The sequence below is a fragment of the Halichoeres trimaculatus genome, unplaced genomic scaffold (genome assembly GCF_033239565.1).
Source record: "Halichoeres trimaculatus isolate MK-OKI-2021-1 unplaced genomic scaffold, fHalTri1.1 fHalTri1_scaffold_7, whole genome shotgun sequence".
Taxonomy (NCBI): domain Eukaryota; kingdom Metazoa; phylum Chordata; class Actinopteri; order Labriformes; family Labridae; genus Halichoeres; species Halichoeres trimaculatus.
Genome location: NW_027437185.1, coordinates 8,862,501 through 8,867,557, shown reverse-complemented (window position 1 = coordinate 8,867,557; position 5,057 = coordinate 8,862,501). Strand labels below are relative to the sequence as shown.

The 5,057-nt window shown below is 42.2% G+C and overlaps 1 non-coding gene across 1 annotated transcript; it reads right to left on the bottom strand.

The window, feature by feature from the left end:
- Positions 1 to 4,803: 4,803 nt before the first annotated feature.
- LOC141794034 (U6 spliceosomal RNA) lies at positions 4,804 to 4,910 on the bottom strand. Its single transcript, XR_012598481.1, has one exon. It is a non-coding gene; the product is annotated as a U6 spliceosomal RNA (small nuclear RNA).
- Between the last annotated feature and the right edge of the window lie 147 nt (positions 4,911 to 5,057).

The window sequence follows — 5,057 nt, the reverse complement described above, 5'->3', positions numbered from 1 at the left end:
CACACTGCAAAGTCTTTGTCAGAGGGTGCCTTTTTTAAGCAGTAGTTGAATTTATTTTACATGAAATTTAGTTACATTTAGCTTCATTTTATACTGATTTACAGTTACATCTGGCCCTTTGATGGGAACCACTATGCTGATGTGACCCTCAGTGAAAATGAGTATGACATCCCTGCATTGGCATGCAAAACGACACCTGTTTTTTGGTTAACTGTCATCATCATCATCATCATCATCATCATCATCATCATCATCATCTATTTGAAAGAGTGTATGCATAACATCATCAGTGACTGTTTCACTATTTTAGAGTTAAAAAGCTACTAAAATGGAAAACTGTATCTTGTCAGCCCCCTGTTAAACAAGGAAAATCTTTAAATGTAAAATCACTGAGGGTAAAAGAACAGCCAGTCTATTTTCTCTCTATGAAGTAGCTCTACTTTGCTCGAGTCTGCTCGTCACTGTTAAAAAAACAAACAAACAAAAAAAACAAACAAACACCCTTTTCTTTTCTCTTCTCTTTTCTTTTTTAGTGAAACATGTTTGCTGTGGTTTCTAGAGAAAAACTGTCAAAGTTACAGTAAAAATGTTAACAGCTTTGCAACAGAATGTAAATTTTACAGACAAGCAGTCTGAAGCATCAAGCGGATACAGCCTGTGGCCCCATGTTCAGCAGGGGCTCATATCCATTGTGTTCCTTCCTCACTCACGGTTACAAAACGTCATCACAACAAATCATTGTCTAATGGTAAATTGCACTGATGTAGTAAAAGTAATCCAACAAAATCTTGTTTTCATATTTGATATCACACAGTTCTGGGTTAACAGTGCAGATCAAAGAATGGTTTGATGAAACAACATAACAAACATTGCAACCTTGAGTGAGAAGGGGGCAGCATTTATGGGCTACCTTGTGTTACAGAAGTGTTTTAATGTTGGGGTATATCCCTTGAAATTTCATCTCATGGAATTGTTTAGTAATGTAAAACAAAATAAATGTTCTCAGTATCATTTCTGTATCCATTTTGTTTTTCATTTCGTTTAACACCGGGTTTTTTGCAGAGCAAATTTTATGGTTTCAAACTGTAAAAATGACAGGTTCTTCTGTTTTAACTTTCTGACTATAAATTTTATGGTATTTGTTTGGCATTTACAGCTGTTACCCCCCCCCCCCCCAAAAAAAAAAATAAATAAAAAAAAATAAAAATAAAAAAAAATAAAAAATAAAAAAACAACTTAAATTTCTCATTAGTTTTTGACGTGTACTTAAGAAAGAGGAGACTGCTTTTTAGGCTCTATTTCCCCTCTGGTACCTCTGTGGTAGATTTACATGATTTACATCTGAAACAGAAATCAATTTTTTTTCACACTGTTTAAAAACATATGCTTTGTTTTAGCTGCTGTCTCTTTAAGGCTCCATGCTCCACAAACCCCCTTTACTTAAGAAGTCCTGATGTCCCTCATCATTTTAGCAGACCTCGAAAAGATGTGCTTTTGTCAAAAAAAAAAAAAAAAATGAGGTTTTTGTTCAGTTTATGGTAAAAATTCAGGAATTGCTACAAAATATGAATATGTCCTGGTATGGAAAATGAAACTTTATGTCCATAACACTGCTTTTAAGGAATTTGAAGAGAGCAATTTGTGTGAAACAAACTATGTTGAAGGATGCCATTAAAAAATTGAGCGGATCAAAAAAAAACTCTCAGGACTTCAGCTGTGTCTAATAACCTTTAAGCGGGCAGTTAAGTTTCAGTTGGCCTTAAAGTCACCAGACGCCCCCTGATAATTGTAATCCACAGTCAGTCTTTGATCACTCCTTTGGTGATTATAAATTGAGTCGAGGTTTCCTTTCTGTATGGAAACGTGGAGAGAAGTGAGATAACTGGAATAAAACAACCTCTGCCTGTTTGGATGTGCAGTGAAGTGAATGTTTTATCCTATGAGGTCTTGTGGTGCACTACACCCATGTCCCGGACTTGTTACATAAGTTAAAATGACATGAAGCCCACTAAAGTGTTCTTCTTAACAAGGGTTCCTTTCAGTAAACCTCATCTGACTCCGACTATCCTTCTGTCTTTGCCCTCCTCTCTCCAGGGGCTTGTAAAGCTTTGAGTCCAATTTCATACACTCTGTTTCCTCCTTTTTATTACTCTCCCACTCTCACGATGGCTTCCCCTCGTCCTGTCTCACCACCACACTCCCTTCCTTTCTTCATCACACGACTCGGCCTGGTGGTAATAACCCGAATGTCGACAACAAATCATCTTTTGTGTTTCAAAGGTTCACCGCCTAATGCACGCTGACCTTAATGCTCAGGAGCAAATGGAGAAAATGAGAAAGCTAGTGGCTTGAAATTGCTGTGTCTCGTAACCCGGGTAGCATTATGGTGCATTGGTGCAGTAAGAGTACAGATGTAGAAATCCCAGAACTGAAAAAGAAAAAGCTCAGCTTCAAAATGTGTTTGAAACAATCACAAACTGTTGTTTCTACCTGAACAGAAACACTGATTCACTTCTAACCCACTACACACGCATGTGTTAGAAAGTTGGTTTACTGAGATGATAAACTGCTCCACACTGAAGTGTAGGACCTGGTGGAATAGGTGGGACATGTTCTCCCCAATATTGGAGACAGGCGTGTTCGTCCCAACAAAAAATTATACTGATGAGGAAAAAACAATTTGATTTTGAATTTTTAACTTGCTTTAATGCCCTGTGATTGACTGGCGACCAGTCCAGGGTGTACCCCGCCTCTCACCCTAAGGCCCCGTTTACACGGAGACTCCCGCACAGATTCTTCCTTTGCGTTTTCAAAAGCCACCCGCGTTTACATGAGGACGGCGTGAAAACGATCCGCGTTCATACGACTCCAGGAGGACAAGTCTCCTCTTCTGTTCTTTCTTTTTCTGCCGTTTTGTTGTGTGAGACGGTCGGCAATCCAACCATAACGCGTATTACTGCCACCTACTGGCTCAACTGGAAATGTGGCTGAGCGCAGAGCCTTCACCTGAAACTGCCAGTGCGCATGCGGTGACGTCAGCGTTTCACCCTGAGACGCTCCGCTCTGTGTTTACACGAAGCTGGATGGAGGAGCGGATTCAGATCTTTCCACTCTGGGGAGCGTTTTCAAAAGTTTGCGTTTTCGCTGAAAACGCAACGTGGTCTCGTCTAAACGGAAGGCCAAAACGCAACGAAATGTTTGCGGAATCGACCGTTTTCGGCGTCATGTAAACGGGGCCTAAGGCAGCTGGGATAGGCTCCAGCCACCCACGACCCTAAACAGGATAAGCAGTATGGAAAATGAATGAATTAATGAACTTGTTTTTATTTTAAAAGCAAAAAAACAGCATCACTATACTAGGTTGTTCTCTTCCTCATTGTCTCAGACGGTGCTTGAAACTTTCTCAGTAACATCAGTGCTAGCCAAAATGTCAATGCCACAACTGAATGAAGGCTGGAACAGCAGCAAGACCACTTTTTTACTTTTCGTTTTTTTCCTACAGGGGAATGTCAGTGTAACGGTTATACAACACTAGGCCAACACCTATGCATACTCAACCATTTGTCAACACGTTTTACATTATATTAGATATTACTTTCAGGTGCAATATAGTCTAATCATTAGAATATAAGTACATAGAAAAGTGGAGCAGTTAAAGCAATTGAAGGTGAAGAGATTAAGGAAACTCGGTTAAGGTCTGAAACTGGTAAATGAAATATGTGTTAGCCCATTAATACTTTTTAAAGTAGCCAAAATTTACCTCTTAATTTTAGGCTGCTTTGGAAAGTAACCTCAATTGACCTCTTAAGTGGGGCCCTGGGTGTTCTTATCTTTTTATCTTTATTTTTCTAACTGTGTTTACCTGTGTAACTAAAAGCAAATTACTGACTTTTTAACATTTAACATTTTTAATGAACTTAGTGGAACAATATACATTTTTGTACTCAAATCCTGTTAGGAATGTACTGTTGAAGCAATATTCCTTCTGTCAAGTTGAAAACAAATGCTTCAAAAGGGAAATGTGACAAAGAGACCATACTTTAACGTCACATTTTTGGAATGAATTAAAGTTGAAAAACCCATAAAAATATATATTGTTTGTCCATTGAAAATTATTCTCAGGTAAAACTCCAATATGTTATATGTGCAGCAGGGCAGCAGGGCTATGTTGATAGCGCAGGGCTCTGCGGCGCTCTCTCCCCAGCACAATGGCTTCTGCATGGGGCAGGATGGTGTTGGGCCTCAAGAGCCTCAAGTTGCTCAAGTTGTGTTCCGCAGGGGAGACACACACTGCCCTCACAAGTGCTCAGGGCCCCTCAAAAGTGGAAACGCTTCACGAATTTGCGTGTCATCCTTGTGCAGGGGCCATGCTCGGGGCTGGGCCTGACACCCAGCTCATGCTTCCAAGGGGTTTGGCCTCCAGTTTCTCTTTTTGCCAGCAAGCAGACGTGTGCCCGAGCAGACGGAATGCGGCGCGTCTTTGACCGGCCTCCCTGGTCGGGTTGGGTTGGACCTGTGTAATGGGGCAAGGCCTTGCGGCACTTTCCACTGGGTCTCGCTCAGGATTTGCGGATTCACTGCAGTAGCCAGAGCGCTCTCAGGTCACGGCACAAAACGGCCGGATGGGATAGCAGCAGGGCTACGTCTATAGCGCAGGGCTCTGCGGCGCTCTCTCCCCAGCACAATGGCTTCTGCATGGGGCAGGATGGTGTTGGGCCTCAAGAGCCTCAAGTTGCTCAAGTTGTGTTCCGCAGGGGAGACACACACTGCCCTCACAAGTGCTCAGGGGAGCCCCGGGCCCCTCAAAAGTGGAAACGCTTCACGAATTTGCGTGTCATCCTTGCGCAGGGGCCATGCTAATCTTCTCTGTATCGATTCCAATTTATTATATGTGCTGCCGGAGCAAGCACACTGTTGAGCCCTGGCTGCCTAACATTTATACTGCCAGCTGGCAGAGGGACCCCTGGGCCGTGGTGCAGGCCGGCTGGGCGGCTGTCCCTGTTAGGCTACACCCAAAGCACAAGAACTGTGTCTGTATTGGGCAGCAGGAGAAAGAC